The sequence below is a fragment of the Mytilus californianus genome, unplaced genomic scaffold (assembly GCF_021869535.1).
Source record: "Mytilus californianus isolate M0D057914Y unplaced genomic scaffold, xbMytCali1.0.p SCAF_5, whole genome shotgun sequence".
Taxonomy (NCBI): domain Eukaryota; kingdom Metazoa; phylum Mollusca; class Bivalvia; order Mytilida; family Mytilidae; genus Mytilus; species Mytilus californianus.
Window position 1 is genome coordinate 14,820,804 of NW_026262701.1, and position 21,322 is coordinate 14,842,125.

A 21,322-nucleotide genomic window follows, 5' to 3' on the forward strand; every position below is an offset into this window, starting at 1 on the left:
ATGTAATGTTGTCATTTTAATGTTATATTTAACATTGCCATAAAAGCGGGAGGTTTGGCTAACCACAAAACCAGGTTCAACCCACTATGTTTTTCTTAAAAATGTCCTGTACCAAGTCAGGAAAATGGCAATTGTTATCGTATAGTTTGTTTCTGTGTGTGTTGCATTGTCGTTTGTTGTTTGTTCACTTCAGTGTTCTGTTGTTTCTTTGTCCAAATGTACTATATTGTATTGTTTATTTGCGTCATTCTCTGTCCGTAATGTTGTACTGTATTCATGTCATGTAATGGTGTCATTTTAGTGTTATATTTAACATTGCCATAAAAGTGCGAGGTTTGGCTAGCCACAAAATCAGGTTCAACCCACCATTTTTTTCTTAAAATGTCCTGTACCAAGTCAGGGAAATGGCCATTGTTATATTATAGTTCGTTTCTGTGTGTGTTTCATTTTAATGTATACTACTGTTGCCTTTATTTACTTAATACAGGTTGGCGGTTAACACTTTAGAATTCCGTTTTAATCGTTTGGTATCCTATATTTGATGCTCTTTTCGCACACTAGAATTACCATTACATGCACGGATGGATGGATAGCTGTTTAACGTACAGTGGCAAATTAAATGCATATTGAGGACAAGGACAAATTATTTAGATATGAATTTGAACCCTGCTTTGTAGCTATATAGACCTACACGCTGATTTGGATTTCAAACGTGCCACTATAAACATCATTCTACAGAGAAACATTATTCTGATTTCAAACAGGCCAGTCTTTGTTCTTCGGTCTGATAAATCAAGCCTGTTTCAACAGATTTTTGTGGTTTGTTCTTATGTTGTGCTGTTCCACCACTAACTCAGATCAAGAATCGGAGATTGGCGCACGCAAACATGTTTAATGTATACAATTAACTCCGTCTCCTGTTTGTGCAGTCAGAAGTTTAATTCAGTGATTGTCATTTTTTTACTTTTATGTCATAATTTTTTTTTTTTCATTTATTGTTTTGTACATAAGCAGGTCGTTTGTTTTCTCGTTTGAACTGGTTTTCATTTGCCATTTCGGGGCCTTTGCTATGCGGTATGGGTTTTGTCCAATTTGGAAGACCACATCTTCATCGTTTTATTTAGTTGTTAACCGTTACGTAATTTGGTCACTGGGGAAAAATCGCTCATTGACAATCATTCTACAATTTCTTAACTTTATATTATCTGTTAGAGGCGTTGCAACTCTTGATTTAGTAATATGGGAGCATGGTTCAAATTTGATCACTACACGTTTAATAGAATCATTATTACAAAATGCATTATATGTATGCGAAATAAGTCAGATACTTAAATTATGTATACATTATAAGGTCGCCTGTGTGTTGTCGTAAAAAAAAAAAGGGACGAAAGATACAAGAGGGACAGTCAAACTTATAGATCGAAAACAAACTGACAACGCCATGGCCAAAAATAAAAAGACAAACAGACAAATAATAGTACAGATGACACAACATAGAAAACTAAAGACTAAGGAACACGAACCCCACCAAAAACTGGAGGTGATCTCAGGTGCTCTGGAAGGGTAAGCAGATCCTGCTTCACATGTGGCACCCGTCGTATTGCTTATGTTATTACAAATCCGGTAAATAGTCTAATTCGGTAAGTCACATTCGTGAAAAAGGAATCCAATAGGTTTTCAACAAACATATCAAATTATTCATAGTTAACATCCGAAGCGCTTTTCGAAATGTTCCTTCATCAGTAATGCTCAAAGCCAAGTATTTGAAACTAAAGGATGTATAAGAACAGTGGAAGAGCTATGTGACAAAATAATAGCAAAATCATTCTAAGGTCATTATTGCCTGACGGAGTTGAAACCTTAACTACTTTTAAAGTTATAAACGGACAATTTTAGAAAATTCTGTTATAAATTATGACAGTAACGAAGTATTGATTACTGAGCTGATGATACCCTCGACGACCGATAGTCAACGAGCAGTAGTATCGACCCAATACCGTAGAAGTGGTGTTTGAAATCTTCAGGATAATCTTTCTTACGTATATTAATGACTCATAAGGCAAAATTTACTTTTCTAAAGTGTTGTTTCGATATATGAGTGTTTGCAGTGATGTGTCAGACTTTAAAGCAACGTAATATTTTCATTTTTACGGCAGATATATGATTATCATAAATTGGTGATAACTTGTATAAAATTTTATCACAAATATTGGGATTTGTTCTGGAAGGAAAGTAACATCTTCAGAAATTCTTAAAAGTTGTATTTCATACACAGCTGTTCAATTTAATATTAATTCTTTCGGACTGGCTAAATTGACTTATCGATTATGATAATAATTATATTGCTGTTTTTCAGTTATTGGCGTTGCGCTTGGTTTTGAGGATTAATATTTAGAAAGAAGAATACAAATTAATTTTTATAAAGTATCTCTTTTATTTCTGTCTGCTTTGAAATTTTGTACATATCTTTTGGTAATGCACAATATCAAATCTACCTGTATTATTGTTTGAAATCGTCTCATTGGCTTACTACAGTCACTGGTAAAAATGTGTAGTGCTTAAAGATTTCTAATCAGCATGCTAAGTTCTTTGAACTTGCTTTCGGAAACTGCAAGCATTCCGTTGTGCGGTATTGTTCATTGATGTTTTGCGTTCACTGTACATGTGGTCTTGTTGTCTTTTTTTATCTATATTTATGATTTCAGATCAAAATGTTTGATTGTATACATCACGTCCATGTCATTTACGAGTTGTACAAGCCAGACAAAGAAAATTCAATGTTTGAAACCTAATATCAATTATGGTTATATAAACCCACTTCGAAGGCTTCATCATTTCTCGCACGTCTAATAATGAATTTTATAGCATAATCATTTTCATATTTGAAAATTTCACCGGGGCCTAAAAATATGAAACTAAACTCCTAATTGTGTATTGCTACCTCAAACAATATCCGTATGTTGACCAGTGTATTCACCAATAGATGTATTGTTAATTAACTTTATTAAAGTTAAAAACCAAAGGTAAATAAATATTCACTGCCAAAATGGATGTAGATTTTCTTTATCTTGAATATACTTTGGGAATCTGAAGGACATATGCTATCAATTGGCATACTTTTTATTTTAACACATTTTTAATTCAGAAAATTAATTTTTGAAAGAAGGTCTGAGGACATTTTTAGAATTCCAATGTTTGTATGAACACCATAAACTGTTCCCGGCCTTTACATTCTCGAGTTAAAATTTTTACCTATAGGCCACAAAACACTAAATCATGCTATTCAAAATGGCTTGATTTTTAAACCTTTTTACTATGAAGTGCTAATTATATCTTTAAAAGGGTCCATGTACCCAAAGACTGTATACCACGTGATTGTAAAGACACAATAAAATATATTATTGTCGTGAAATGTGTATTAGCTCTGTAAATACATGTTTTTGTTGAATACTCTATTTTCAGTTGCTAACTAATTAAAATCATTTAATGACATTGTTAAGTGAAAAAAGGTAGATAATTAGAAATAAATTGTAATTTGCGCTCTGCAGCGGTTGCAAAAAATGTTGTCCTTTTACGATTTCAAGTAAATAAGGAAAAGCACCTGTTCACAGAACTTTATGATAGTCGAAGCTTCATGAAACCAATCAAACTGATATTGTTCTTCCAATAACCAAAGTACATATATTATACCGTATATTAGTCTAGATATTCATAATTACTCAAAAATTAACATAATTATTAAATCTCAGCGTAAAATGCCATTGAGGTCAAGATCATAATGACTAGTACTGCTAATAAATTACTGTATACTTTGTTGTGCCTATCATTTTGGTCCAATTTTATAGAAACTTCAAACGTTGGGTGATAAACGCCAGATTCTTAAAGAAATCCGTTATTATAGGATGAGGGCTATACACCCAAACGGTTTCGTTTTACAACAGATACATTGAAACATGAACAAAGCTCTTTCTATTACTTAATCGTACAAGTTTTGTTTCTTTTAGGAACTATTTTACAGAGTACTGAAAGTACGAGAGCCATTTCACTTAATATTCTAGTGACAAAATTGAGAAAATAACAGGGACTCTTGAACTTGAATATTTTTATACCAATAATAATGAAAGTGTCTTTCCTCTCGTGAAACATTTTACTAAAAATATATTTATTTTTTATAGATCAAATTAGACAACACTTAAACTGTTAACGTGTTTATTTGCGCAGGAATTAAATTTCGTGATTTGTAAATGATTTCTAGGTAGAAATTTGTTGGTAATGTTCAACTTTTCGTTTTTATTGTCCCACATGTCCTTTGTACTTGTTATTGAACATTTAAATCTTGCACCCACCCACAGCAAACATGTTTAAGGACCCATATCAATCATGATAAATAACTATATCAGATGTAAATTTTTTAAACCTTGATTACATAATGAATAATTGACAAGAAATCAATATTTAACAACTTATGATAATTCGTTCTCCGTCGGAACGCTTTGCAGGGACATAGAAATATCGGACGTGAGTCCGTCCGTGCGTCTGTGGTTGCGTCCTTTCCGTATTTACCAATCAACCATTTTAAGGGATTAGTGTCCCTTAGAAATAAAAATTAAATTAAAGTTGCATTGTCATTGCTCTCAAGTTTACATTTCTTGTCAGATATTACTTCAATTTATATTAAAGATATATATGCTGATGTATTGAAAGAGCTTAAAAATCAGTGCCAAATAATATTCTTTGTTTAGACGTTTTGTTCCAGTGAAATGTAAATTTATTGGATATTCATTGTCACCACTCTCAAGCCTACATTTTATGTCAGATTTTTATGAAATATTTATTTCTAAGGTTTATATCTGCAACGTCTTGAAAGTTTTGTAAAGTCAGGACCGATTAATCATTTTTACAGGAATGATGTCTTTTTTAAATGTAAATTATATGAAAAATTACGTTGTAAGCTTTATCATGCCATTTCTTGTCAGATTTTAAAATAATTGTATTCATACCGAAGGTTCTGGTCTGCCAGGCCTTGGACCATTTCGCAAATCATGTTCGATAAAGTTATTTTTACAGAAGTAATTACTCCTGGAAAACAATATGTAAGAATAATTGCATTGTTAGGTACCTAATCCTACATTTCTTTTTAGATGCTTATGAAAGAGTTTCAAGGGTACGAACAAAACGAATATTATAACGCCGCTCTCTAAAAGCATTTATATGTATATGCTATATTGCATTCACTTTGTCAGTCTTTCTGTCTTTCCAATGAGTATTTCTGTCACACTTTTCTCTGGTACTACTGAACGGAATGGCTTCATATTTGGTCAACAGCTATGCGGTGTCAAACCACCAATTCACCGACTCCAATTTAGAACATATATTAAAGAACACCTACTCTGGCATAAAATAATGTGTTTGATTTCATTGTCTACTTTAACTAACTAATACTGTTGTCAGGTCATTAAAGATTGCATATTTTGGCTTTAATATTGATTCACTTATAGGGTCTTTGCATCGGAATTAAACATATTTATTCTAAAACCAGTTGTTGGCATGACACGGGTTGTGTTCTTCTCATATATTTTATGACGGTATAATACTAAACCCCTAACAGGAGGGATTGTGCCTGATATTCATATGATGAAGATATAATCTTTCAATCAGTTTAATTGAGGTCTGGAGCTGGCATGTCAGTAACTGCTAGTAGTCTGTGGTTATTTATGTATTATTGTCATTTTGTTTATTTTCTTTTGTTTCCTATTCTGACATCGGACTCGGACTTCTCTTAAACTGAGTTTTACTGTGCGTACTGTTGTACGTTTGTTTTTTCTACATTGGCTAGAGGTATAGGGGGAGGGTTGAGATCTCAAAAAACATGTTTAACCCCGCCGCACTTTTGCGCCTGTCCCAAGTCAGGAGCCTCTGGCCTTTGTTAGTCTTGTATCATTTTTAATTTTAGTTTCTTGTATATAATTTGGAGTTTAGTATGACGTCCATTATCACTGAACTAGTATACATATTTGTTTAGGGGCCAGCTGAAGGATGCCTCCGGGTGCGGGAGTTTCTCGCTGCATTGAAGACCCATTGGTGGCCTTCGGCTGTTGTCTGCTCTATGGTCCGGTTGTTGTCTCTTTGACACATTCCCCATTTCCATTCTCAATTTTAACACACACATTTGCAGAAATGAAACTTTTGGTGAATAATGAATAAATTTAGGCACGTTTTGAGTGAAAATTTACTGGTCTCCGATTTTGCATTAAAAATTGAGAATTAATGCGCTCCATAGTATACTTATTAAAAGTTTCGAAAACAAAACAGGGTTTATTTAATTAGTCGTTAACATCAGATCGGTCGCGTTTCACTATAATACTGTAAACATTGGTTAAAAATTGGTATATAGAAAGGTGATACATGTACAATTAAATTGGTGTTCTGACATCAGACACCCAGCTCCTTCTTTCGATACTTTGAATAACAATTTGGGTGTGCTAAGCACGACAACGCATGCGATTTTGTCGGAATAATTACCTTTGGATAACGCAATGTGGACTTAGATAGTTTTTAAAAGTTGACACATCATCGATATCAAATGTTTATTTTTCATTTTTACCTTCGAACATTATTTAAAACAAATATGCTGTGCTAAAAGTTTCAAAATTCAGTTATTTAAATCTCTTCCGTACATGTAAATCCGTTCATGTGAAACAGTTTCTCTATATTCTAATCCTACAAAAAAATGTATCGCTCAATTCGAGTATGGCCAAGTTATTGTTACATTTTATAAAAGCATACTACAATCATTGTTATGGATAGAAAATGAAAATGTATAATCCGCCAAACTTACTATTAGTCTGAGGTTGTGTTCACATTTAAACTAAAGTTATTATCTTTTTTTTTATTATTATTTTCGTAGTTCAAATAGCATAACTAAATCAGGTAAATTAAGATTAAATTACTACAATTTACAATTTATAATAATTCGTCTCAAAGAAAAAGGACACATCACAGTTAACGTGCGACTAATGTTCTAGTAAAATAAAAATATATTAAAGCAATGTAAGCTTTGTCGATATGCTTTGTCGGCAATGTATCACAAGCCACTACTTGAATGCACCTTTTTGCATGCACCATATGACTGATATTTGGACATTATCTTTAGTGAATCTTTTTTTCTAACCACGAGGGAAACATTCTCAACCGCTATAACTGAATCATATAAACACAGTTTTATTGAAAAGACCAATTAAAAAGATATCACTGAAAATAAATCAAGTATCCAAGTATGGTTCACAAAAGCATGTACTTTCTACTGATTAAGTAACTAGAAATCGTTAACTTAGATATCACAAAAATAATGATATTCCAACCGCAACAGGATATTTAAAATACTATTACATCGTTGGCAACAACCAGACTTACTTCCGTGGATTATAAGCCACCGAAACTCAACAAGTTCAATTTCATCATTTGTTCCGCAAATGCCTTCGAAGTTTACTTTAGACCGTAAAATAGATATAGAACAATACAGTGATATAATTATCATACAAATGGGTATACGGATGATAACTATCTTCTTCTATGTAATAACATAGTAACCTTCATTCTGGTTTACAGCGATGGTGGAGATGACCTGCAGGATCTGTATTTGCTTGGTAGATCTTAGGATATCGCTGCTTTTGACAATATATCATGTAACTCATTGTTGAATTCTACAAGAGACATTTGAAGAAGAAAAAAACCATCACACTTTACACTGTATCCAAACAAATTTGGTAACAATGGATTTTTAAAACTTTGATAACAAAAAATACATTCGCATACTTTAATCAAAGATTCATTAACGATTACGCTTTGAGTTAAAAATTGCTTAGTCAAATAATCATATATTTTTAATGAATCCATATAAATGTTTACACAATGTGCAAAATTTTTCATCTTTATTTTTATATACGTCAGTAAAGACATGCTAGGTGTAAAAACGTTGCTCATAACATTCATTTGGTTTTGTTTAAAACTACTGAAATTAAAAAAACACGAAAACAAATGTCTGTGCATAGGTTGTTGATACCAAATTATAAATAGTTTGGGTTTAGATTTCAACATGTTATCTATTCGGTGTTAACATAAAAACAGTTACTTTATTAATAACAACTCTTAAATGACTGAAATGACATCTAGGAGTTATATTCAGATATGTTTTTCACTTGTGGTACTGTCCAATCTTGTAAGGATAATTAAACCCGACGATCATTTTGTTTTATTCAGCTTGTCCTATTCCTGCTGATACAATTGCAGTAGCTCCTTATCTCCTGTAAACAATAATTGATATATGTAACAGACGTGCTTTGTTAAAGTTATAATAATTGCCAAAAATAAACAAAGGATTTTCAGTCAGGTACAAGATTTATCTCCCTTACCCTATCCCTATCACATAAATAGATAAAGTGAATATATTAAATTTCACAAGTGACACGTCATATCAGATATCTTATAAAAAATAAATATAATAATGCAAATAAAAAATTGGATTTATGTCTAAATTTTATTTACAGATTCCTTCTATTTGTGGTCTAAAAATTGGCATCTTGACTAAAACATTACAAAAAAATATAAAACCCTTTTTTCTACGATCTGAAGATTGGAAGAAATAACGCCTCAAAAAAAGAAAACGAGAAGACTAAAATACATGACATTCCATTTTTCGCTTTTTTCAATAATTCTCAGAACACTTAGTATTAAAATTGAAACCTTTTTACGTTACTAATGATGCTGTACAACAATTCCAAGAAAAGCATGAGTTTTCTTATAAACCTGGGTGTTCCCTTTCTGTCCAAAGATTGGCAAGTTTATAAAGTTTATTCTTGATTGATATACCGGAAGACCAAACACGAAAAAGAGTCGAAAGATACCAAAGAGGTATTCAACTTCATGAATCGAAATAAACTGAAAATTCCATGGCACAAAAAAAAACGACGAGGAGACAAACAACTGTGCGTCTTGCCTATAAAATTGTAATCCTGATAACTATGATGAGGTTTTTTCTGTACATAAAACACTATATAGAAAACTTAAAACTGAGGAACACGAACATGTCATAAAGCCTATAAGACGGAGAAAAAAAAGACAAAGAATATACTAAGGAACAATCAAACGACAAGATATCCAAAATGTAAATAGGATATTTCGTTTCAGTTACTTGCTTTTCGATAAGTCGTATTTGGAGCTTAATGAGATAACAACCAAATTGCACTTAATAAAAGAGAGTTATCAAGAATAAAAAAGGATAATTTATATGGAGGTCGACATACGATTTTTAAGAATGAATAAGTGTCTTTATATGTATTATATGTTTGACAAGCTCTAACTATAATATTTTATTTCTATGTGGAAATATAGCGTATGTTTGGAATCATAATTGTTTCTTTTGTTGTTAAATGAACATTAAGAAATACGAAGTTTATGGGATTATAATATATAATGACAATCAATTCCCCATAGAACATGTAATTTTCAAACAGGCAAACATTATAGACCGGTAAGTCTGTTGATAGTGTGTTAAAACATTAAACAGTATCTATCATCAGTTAATTTGCAATTTTTATTTTAATGATTGCATTGTCATTGTGTTTTTCACATTACAATACTTATAATTTACTTTTTGAAGTCATTTATCAAAAAAGGTTTTACTTTTGTTTTTAAAACGCCATTTGTATTCTGATTTGTGCATTGAAACCATTTACTACACGAAAGATACAGTTATTGATTTAAAGTTAAAAAAAATATCATTAAAACTCCGAAGTAATTTGTATTTGATATTTCACCGGAAGAAAATAATTAGTGTAAGTGTAACTTTTTTATTTTTATTTGATATGAGGGTCATATACCGATACCAGAACTATTGCGAAATCTAAGCATGTCAAGTCGGTATCAGCAACGCCTGATGACATGCATCTCTTGATATTCCAAAAGGAGAAAACAAACGGTGATGGTCTGAACAATATTTCATTCAAATAAATAAAAAAATGAAATATAAATTAGGTAGAATACAGAGGAGATTACTTCTTACCTCTCATTAGAACTGTCAGAATAATCTGTCATAGAACTGTTCTAAACTGTCCTAGAACAGTTCTACCTAGAACAGTTCTACCTAGAACAGTTCTACCCTAGAACTGTTCTAAGTAGAACTGTCAGAATCAGTTCTAGGTAGAACTGACTAAATCGGTTCTAGATAGAACTGTCAGGATCAGTTCTAGGGTAGAACTGTCTAAAACTGTTCTAGGTAGAACTGTCCAAATCAGTTCTAACCGTAGAACTGTCAGCAGAACTGACTTAATCAGTCAGGACTGTAGAACAGTTCTAAATGACGTCACTGCAGTAAGGGCATCTTAGAATTTAGAAAAAAAATCAGTTCCAATTACTTTACTGTATAATAGCAGATTTTCTATATTTTTACTGATCAAACGTTACATGTAACGTTACAAATATCGAAGCGGATAGCAAGGTTATCCAACTCATCGGAGAAATATTTTTTATATGATTGCATATAAACATCATGGTTTACCTTACTTCGTTCCCCGTTTTTAACAGTCTCTTCCTAAATATAACTCTGCATTTAATTCATGGAATTTTAATCGTAATTTACCTTGTTTGCCTTGGATTTACATTCATGATTTAAGATTCTTTTTTGACAAATGTTCAAACGAAAATTGTACAGTGGATGAATTATGGGATATTAATGAAATACGTGTTGTATAAGTATGTACATTTGCACCATCTCGTCAATTTAGACAGACTTATCCATAACGATTATAAATGATATTTCGGAGTCTGGGACGTCAGAAAAATATACTCGATCTGAACATGAATGAAACATTTGCCCCTGGACGAAAATAGGCTACACACAAAATCAATCAATCTTTTTTGCTTTCTTCAAAATATATTAACAGTATACTATTCCAAGAAGAAAACTTCTCATACATGTACTTTTTATTTTAAAGTATATCAGTCATGCAGGAACATATATACTGTTCCCAGAGTCATGTGAGTGTTGGATGATGCCGTTAAATAGTTTTGTTTAAAACAACAAACCATCACGAACCACTGACTTTAGTGACGGTTCATTATTATGGATACAGCATGTACAGAGAGGAAATAATGGCACTCTAAATTGATGTGGACAAACTTTTGTAGTCATGGAAGTCATTGTGTTCCAAAGTTGGTGTCATCTTTATCATACGATCCGTCCTGACATAGAAATATTCAGTTTTGGTTGATCCGGTCAAATACTTTTGTTAAAACGGCTCAGTCTGATATATCGAAAGTACTGAATTTTGTTTACGATTCAATATTTTGAATAAAAAGAGGACATGCTGGTACTTTAAATTGATGTGGAATTTTTTTTGTAGTCAATGTGTTCCAATATTGCTGTCATTTGAATTATACAATCCATCGTAACTATTAGTGATTTACTATGCGGCTATATATATATATTAAGATTTACATAATAAAGTCCAAATATGGTCAGTTTTGGTTGATGCGGACAAAACATTTTGTTATAACAGTCTGTCTGAGGTATGAAAACTACTGATATTTGTTTATGATGCAATATTTTGAATAAAAAGAGGACATGCTGGCAATCTAAATTGATGCAAACAAAATTTGGTAGTCATTGTGTTCCAATATTGCTATCATTTGTATTATACAATCCATCCTTACATAAATATCACATAAAAAAGAGCAAGTATGGTCAGTTTTGGTTGATGCGGTTAAATATGGTCAGTTTTGGTTGATGCTGTCAAATATGGTCAGTTTCGGTTGATGCGGACAAATAATGTTGTTACACGAGTCAGTTTGAGGTATGAAAACTACTGGTATTTGTTTCCGATGCAATATTTTGAATAAAAAGAGGAAATGCTGGCACTCTCAATTGATGCGAAAAAAAATTTGTGGTCATTGATTTCCAATATTGCGGTTATTTGTATACTACAGTCCCTCTTGACCTAAAATTATAACTGAATTACTGTGCAGCTATATAGATTTACATAAAAAAAAGCAAATATGGTCGGTTTTGGTTGATGCGGACAAATAATTTTGTTACACAAGTCAGTCTGAGGTATGAAAACTACTGATATTTGTTTCTGATGCAATATTTTGATAAAAAAAAAAGGAAATGCTTACACTCTCAATTGATGCGAAAAAAAATTTGTGGTCATTGATTTCCAATATTGATGTTATTTGTATACTACAGTCCCTCTTGACATAAAATTATAATTGAATTACTGTGCAGCTACAGAGATTTACATGAAAAAAAAAAACCAATATGGTCAGTTTTGGTTGATGCGGTCAAAAGATTTTATTACACGAGTCAGTCTGAGGTATGAAAACTACTGATATTTGTTTACGATTGAATATTTTGAATAAAAAGAGGACATGCTGGCACTATAAATTTATGCAAACAACATTTTGTGGTCATTGTTTTCCAATATTGCTGTAACTTGTATATTACAGTCCCCCTTGACCTAAAATTATAACTGAATTACTGTGCAGCTATATAGATTTGCAGAAAAAAGATCAAATAATGTCAGTTTAGGTTGATGCGGTCAAAAGATTTTTGTTAAACGGGTCCGTCCAAGGTATGAAAACTACTCGTAAACAGATATGATATATGTTTACGATTCGATATTTTGAATAAAAAGAGGACATGCTGGTACTATAAAATGATGCAAATAAAATTTGAAGTCATTGTTTTCCAATATAATTGCTGTCATTTGTACAATCCATCCTTGCCTAAAAATATAACTGTATTTCTGCAGTTCGCGGCTACATGTATATAGATTTACATGATGAAGAGCAAATATGGTTAGTTTAAGTTTAATTTAAAAACATATTTATTTATAATAGTGGATTGGGAAACAAGTTATTACATTTGGTTAACGAGGTCAAATAATATTATTATACGAGTCATCCTGACTCCCGGAATGACAAATGTAAAACAATTCAAATGATAAAACTAACAGCCTAATTTATGTACAAAAAATGAACGAAAAACAAATAATTTATGTAACACATCAACAAAAGAAAATCACTGTATTACAGGCTCCTGACTTGGAACAGGCACATTCATGCAGAATATGGCGGGGTTAAACATGTTGTCTTGATTAAAAATCTGAAATAAGACCTGCAAAAAAGCAAAACTCTATATAAATCGCTATTTTGCCGAAGCCTTATATTTAAGACAAAGATTTCTTAAAACTTATAAATCAATTCTAGCCGTAGAATTTATAAATCAATTCTATCCGTAGAATTTATAAAGCAATTCTAGCCGTAGAATTTATAAATCAATTCTAGTCGTAGAATTTATAAAAAAAATCTAACCGTAGAACTGTTCTAGTCGTAGAACTGTTCTAGAAGTAGAACTGACCAAAGATTTACATAATAACTGGAATGAAGAAGCAATGAATAACTTTAAATACTATATTCTATAAAATCATATTTAAATATCTGTAGAAACATAAATATTAAAATGTTAAGCTCCATAACAAATTATTTATTTTTACAAACTATATAGTAAATTTGGATGACATCTATAATTGCATATTTACCAAACAAACATTATCATGCTCTGTCTTTCAATTTTTTTGCAGCAACCTCCACTTTAAAAAAAAAAAAAACCCTTGTTCTTAACATATTGAATCTGATTCAAGCGCACATCAAAGAGAAATAAGGTGATCATTTCTGAAGGTGGCAAAAGGTGAACAGCCACCCCAAATTGATTTCTTGCGTAGGATCCGAGCAAAATTCTATGCTTTGCAGCCAGGCAATAACCTTTTCAGTCCGTTCATGGACAATGGCTATTATATTTTGGGGTCTCCCTTTCTGCGATCAACGTTCATAATCAGTATCAAATCATAACAGTCAATGTTTGACTAACTTTATTAATAAAAGTGTTATCATTTATCGGCAAAACGTTCAGGTTTTGGCAATTAAACCAGAAAAAGACGAGATATTACAGATATTCATACTGCCATACAAAAGCACTGATAAGGAATCAATTTGATGACAGAAAAATAGAAGTAATTTTAAAGCTTTCATTCCAATCCATATCTAGTAACAATCTTCTGAAAGTATTCTTGCATCTTGTAATTTTGAGATACTGGTACTGATACTATTAGTAATAGACTGCTTGTAACAGTAATTCATTTATTCAGATATTTATACTAATGTTAGTCAATTTTACTGAATATTCCCCCTGGATATTCAGTGGTAAATCTAACAGGGATACTTGATGGAATACTGTAAACCAAGTTTTATTGATAAACAGCAATAAGTGCAATGAAGAATCAATTTGAGTGTTAAAAAAAGATACTGACACTATTCCTGTTTATCAAAGCTAATTCCTCTTTTTAAAACAAAAACAAAAGATACAATAACTATTTTTCAATTTCTTATATGTAAATTTTTCGTAGCCTTTTCCTTTTCCGTCCAAACAATAGGCATATATATATTTTTGGTCTCCCTATACGCAAACAACGTGCAGAATTGGTATCGAAACATTACAGCCAATGTTTGCCTAATATAGAACAGATGTTCAATTACCTTCGTCGCCATTTCGTTTATGGCTGATAACATGCACTACTGCGCGTATATATGTTGAACATGAAAGTGCATTTGACTCTGTTTTGGTGCAAACAATACAATTCATTGCATATATATGTAGTTATCGCTATCGTTGAGAATTATTGCATTATTAATTTCAATTTTTAAATCATTTTTGTTTTGGGGAAAATATGGTTCAACACAGTTAAATAGCTTGTCACTGGAAAAACTGTTCACTTTGGATTTGATAATAGAAAGGTTGATGAAAACTGTCCACTTAAATCTTAAAAGGATAAGAAATATAGATGATTTATTTGTCTTTATTTGATTTGTTTTTATCAAACAAAGGATACGTGTATTATGGATCATCCCTGAAATAATATCAATGGAATTTGTAGAACAATTCTTAAAATTTTCAGTGATTATGTAAAATTATAGGTCATTTTCAGGGATTATGTATAATCACTAATGATTTTAGAGATAATGAAAAACCGCATTAAAAATCAAGGATTCTACATACTCCCTGATTATACAAATTCACTGTAACATATATATTTACATATTTCAATGTATATATTTTCTTTCCATCCAATTTAGCACATATTCACAATTAGAGTCGTCTTATAACATGTATAATTGATCTAATGGTAGGTAGGGTTTTTTTTACTACTTGTTCATTAAGTGTTTGTTAAATGGAAACAAAACAAAAATTTTGCATTAATTGATTTTGTGTTGTGTAAAGTTTTCTCACATGTTTCACAGCTGCCATATTTGTGGCAGTGATTAACCAGATCTTGAGATCAAATAAATGCAACAAAACAGATGAGAACTTGACAGATTATTTATAAAACATAAACATTAAGATTTAAAACAGCCCTTGACTCCAGAATATAAACAATGTGCAAGATGGCCACGGTTACCATGGAAACTAAAAAAATGTTAAAAAAAAAATCAAAATTCTAAATCCTTCATTCTAAGACCCAATCTAATGAAACTTTGTCGAAATGTTACCTGGTATGCCTTGATGTGCAGACAGTATTTAGAAGTACCATAATGGCTGTCATTGTCATGGAAACAGGGCGAAAGTTTAACATTAACCCTATGGGGAAAACTCATAAAAGTTGCATTTTCTATACAAATTTACAATTGAGATCAATGAAACTTTATGAATATAAAACATGGTTTTAGTTAATGTTGGAGCTGTTGTTGGAATTTTCGAAATAGACACTGTAACCATGGAAACAGCAAAAAAGTCAAAAAATTTCAAAATGTTCTTAACTTAATGAAACTCATTAAAAATGGTATCTGGTAATTGGAGATGAGACTGTGGCTGCAGTTTAGTGGCAATGTGGGAAGGGTGCCATCCGCTATTGCTTGCAATAGCAAATCTAGTTATGGCACCCTCAACGGAGTTGGGGTGACATACTGTTATTCTACGTTTCTTTTTATGGCACCCTCAACGGAGTTGGGGTGACATAATGTTATTCTACGTTTCTTTTTTTTCTTATTATTATTATTTTTCTTATTTTTCTTCCACACATTTTGTCCGCGCGAGTTTTTGGAATCCAATGGACCAATGTTGATGGAACTCTACTATAATGAGGACCCCCATGTAAAGTTGTGCACCTTGCTATGGAATGGTAAAAAATGGCCGCCGTTTCTATGGAAACAGCAAAAATGCGAAAAAAATCAAAGTTTTCCAAACTGGAAGAAACTCCACAGGAATGGTAACTGGCATGTGCTGATTTGCAGTTTGACTTCGGAATTTTCAAAATGGCTGCCGTTACCATGGAAACAGTTAAAATATCAAAAATTCTCACTCTTTCGTTATAAGACCAAACTGGATGAAACTTTTTGAAAATGTTACCCAGTATGCTAAGATGTCAAGACAATATTTGGATGGTCCAAAATGGCCGCCGTTGTCATAGAAACTGGGGGCAATTTTTACATTGACCCTATGGGAAAATGTATAAAATTAGCATTTTCTTATAGAGTATTTGACTAAAGTCAATGAAACTGTATTGATATATAACATGACATGTGGCAATGAGATGTCTGCTTTTAGAATTTTGGAATTATCAACTGTAACCATGGAAACAGCAAAAATTTTCAAAATTTCAAAAAAAATCAAAATGCTGCAAACTGGATGAAACTTTACAGAAATGGTAACTGGCATAGGCAGAGTTGCATATTGAAGTTGGAATTTTCAAAATGGCCGCCGTAACTATGGAAACAGCAAAAATGTCCAAAATTTCAAAATGCTCCAAACTTAATATCACTTTGCAAAAAGGATAATTTGCATGTGTAGATGCACTCTTTGAATTTGGAATTTTCTAAATGGCTGCCACTCACCTATCATCGGGGGAAGGATGCCATCCGCTATTGCTTGCAATTGCAAATCTAGTTATTTTTATTTTTTTTCCACTTTTTTTGTCCAACTTATATCTCAGAATTGTATGAACCAATGTTAATGGAACTATACCATAATGTTAACCAGCATGTGCAGTTTTGCAATCGGGGTATGGAATTTTCAAAATGGCCACCGTAACTATGGAAACAGCAAAAATGTCCAAAATTTCAAAGTGCTCCAAACTTAATGAAACTTTACAGAAATGTTAATTGGCATGTGTAGATGTTCTCTTTGACTTTGGAATTTTCAAAATGGCTGCAGTTTAGTGGCAATGTGGGAAGGATGCCATCCGCTATTGCTTGCAATGGCAAATCTAGTTTTTATTTTTTTTCTTCCACACATTTTGTCCGCGCGTGTTTTTGGAATCCAATGGACCAATGTTGATGGAATACTCTTACAAATACTCTTTAAGAAAATGCTGATTTTATGCATTTTCCTATAGAGTCAATGTAAAACTTGCCCCCAGTTTCCATGACAACGTCGCCCATTTTGGACTATCCAAATATTATCTTGACATCTTAGCATACTTGGTAACATTTTCATAAACTTTCATCCAGTTGGGTCTTATAACGAAAGAGTTAGAATTTTTGATATTTTAGCTGTTTCCATGGTAACGGCAGCCATTTTGAAAATTCCAAAGTCAAACTGCAAATCAGCACATGCCAGTTAACATTCCTGTGGAGTTTCTTCCAATTGGGTACACTTTGATTTTTTTCGCATTTTTGATGTTTCCATGGAAATGGCGGCCATTTTTTACCATTCCGTAGCAAGGTGCACAACTTACATGGGGGTCCTCATTATAGTAGAGTTCCATCAACATTGGTCCATTGGATTCCAGGAACTCGCGCGGACAAAATGTGTGGAAGAAAAATAAGAAAAAAAAGAAACGTAGAATAACAGTATGTCACCCCAACTCCGTTGAGGGTGCCATAACTAGATTTGCCATTGCAAGCAAAAGCGGAGGGTACCCTTCCCACATTGCCACTAAACTGCAGCCATTTTGAAAATTGAAAAAAGTCATAGCACTTAAATGCATCACAACAAACCTGTCTGTAAATTTTCGGAAAATTTGAAACATTTTTTATTTATTTTTTATTTTTGCAGTTTCAATGGCAACGGCGGCTATTTTCGAAATTACGAAGTACAAAGTCTTATCTCCAATTGTCACTACCAATTTATTATAAGTTTCATTTAGTTTAGACCATTTTGAAATTTTTGGATACTGTCGATATTTCCGTGGTAACGGTCCATTTTGAAAATTTCAACAACAGTTGCAACATTGACTTATGCCATGTTATATATTCATGATGGTTTGATGTTTTTTCGCATAGGTTCAATGTTAAACTTTTCTCCAGTTTCCATGGCAATGGCAGCCATTTTGCAGAAGCAAAGTACTGTTGGTACCTCAGGGCACCACTGCCAACATTTGCATAAAGTTTCATTAGGTTGGCTCTTATAACAAAAGATTCAGAATTTCGATTTTTTTTCACATTTTTGCAGTTTCCATGGTAACGGCGGCCATTTTGTACCATTCCGATGTCTAATGCACAACTTCACATGGCGGTTCATATTATGGTATAGTTCAATCGACATTTGTCTGACCAATTCCGAGAAATAGCGTGGAGAAAATGTGTGGAAGAATAAAAATAAGACAAAAAAAAACGGAACAATAACAATATGTCACCCCAACTCCGTTGAGGGTGCCATAACTAGATTTGCCATTGCAAGCAATAGCGGATGGCACCCTTCCCACATTGCCACTAAACTGCAGCCATTTTGAAAATTCCAAAGTCAAAGAGAACATCTGCACATGCCAATTAACATTTCTGTAAAGTTTCATTAAGTTTGGAGTACTTTGAAATTTTGGACATTTTTGCTGTTTCCATAGTAACGGTGGCCATTTTGAAAATTCCATACCCCGATTGCAAAACTGCACATGCTGGTTAATATTATGGTATAGTTCCATTAACATTGGTTCATACAATTCTGAGATATAAGTTGGACAAAAAAAGTGGAAGAAAAATAAAAATAATAAGAAAATGAAACGTAGAATAACAATATGTCACCCCAACTCCGTTGAGGGTGCCATAATAACTTAGCAAAAACAATAAGTCTTCCCAAACTTCGTTTGGGAGACTTAATAAAGACAAATATATCATCTATATTTCTTATCCTTTAAAGATTTAAGTGGACATATTTTAATTCACCTTTCTATTATCAAATCCAAAGTGAACAGTCTTTCCAGTGACATGCTATTTAACTGTGTTGAACCATATTTAAAAAAAAACAAAAATGATTTAAAAATTGAAATTAATAATGCAATAATTCTCAATGATAGCGATAACTACATATATATGCAATGAATTGTATTGTTTATATTCTGGAGTCAAGGGCTGTTTTAAATCTTAATGTTTATGTTTTATAAATAATCTGTCAAGTTCTCATCTGTTTTGTTGCATTTATTTGATCTCAAGATCTGGTTAATCACTGCCACAAATATGGCAGCTGTGATACATGTGAGCAAACTTTACACAACACAAAATTAATTAATGCAATATTTTTGCTTTGTTTCCATTTTACAAACACTTAATGAACAAGTAGTAAAAAAAAAACCTACTTACCATTAGATCAATTATACATGTTATAAGAAGACTCTAATTGTGAATATGTGCTAAATTGGATGGAAAGAAAATATATGCATTGAAATATGTAAATATATATGTAACAGTTAATTTGTATAATCAGGGAGTATGTAGAATCCTAGATTTTTAATGCGGTTTTTCATTATCTTTAAAATCATTAGTGATTATACATAATCCCTGAAAATGACCTATAATTTTACATAATCAATGAAAATTTTAAGAATTGTTCTACAAATTCACTTGATATTATTTCAGGGATGATCCATACTACAGGTATCCTTTGTTTGATTAAAATAAATCAAATAAAAACAAATAAATCATCTATATTTCTTATCCTTTTAAGATTTAAGTGGACAGTTTTCGTCAACCTTTTCTATTATCAAATCCAAAGTGAACAGTTTTTCCAGTGAAAAGCTATTTAACTGTGTTGAACCATATTTTCCCCAAAACAAAAATGATTTAAAAATTGAAATTAATAATGCAATAATTCTCAACGATAGCGATAACTACATATATATGCAATGAATTGTATTGTTTGCCCCAAAACAGAGTCAAATGCACTTTTATGTTTAACATATAAACGCGCAGTAGTGCATGTTATCAGCCATAAACGAAATGGCGACGAAGGTCATTGAACATCTGTTCTATGTTAGGCAAACATTGGCTGTAATGTTTCGATACCAATTCTGCACGTTGGTTGCGTATAGGGAGACCAAAAATATACATATGCCTATTGTTTGGACGGAAAAGGAAAAGGCTACGAAAAAATTACATATAAGTAATTGAAAAATAGTTATTGTATCTTTTGTCTTGTTTTAAAAAGAGCTATTAGCTTTGATAAAACAGGAATAGTGTCAGTATCTTTTTTTTAACACTCAAATTGATTCTTCATTGCACATATTGCTGTTTATCAATAAAACTTGGTTTACAGTATTCCATCAAGTATCCCTGTTAGATTTACCACTGAATATCCAGGGGAAATATTCAGTAAAATTTACTAAGGTTAGTATAAATATCTGAATAAATGAATTACTGTTACAAGCAGTCTATTACTAATAGTATCAGTACCAGTATCTCAAAATTACAAGATGCAAGAATACTTTCAGAAGATTGTTACTAGATATGGATTGGAATGAAAGCTTTACAATTACTTCTATTTTTCTGTCATCAAATTGATTCCTTATCAGTGCTTTTGTATGGCAGTATGAATATCTGTAATATCTCGTCTTTTTCTGGTTTAATTGCCAAAACCTGAACGTTTTGCCGATAAATGATAACACTTTTATTAATAAAGTTAGTCAAACATTGACTGTTATGATTTGATACTGATTATGAACGTTGATCGCAGAAAGGGAGACCCCAAAATATAATAGCCATTGTCCATGAACGGACTGAAAAGGTTATTGCCTGGCTGCAAAGCATAGAATTTTGCTCGGATCCTACGCAAGAAATCAATTTGGGGTGGCTGTTCACCTTTTGCCACCTTCAGAAATGATCACTTTTTTTCTCTTTGATGTGCGCTTGAATCAGATTCAATATGTTAAGAACAAGGGTTGTTTTTATTTATAAAGAGGATGTTGCTGCAAAAAAATTGAAAGACAGAGCATGATAATGCTTGTTTGGTAAATATGCAATTATAGATGTCATCCAAATTTACTATATAGTTTGTAAAAAATAAATG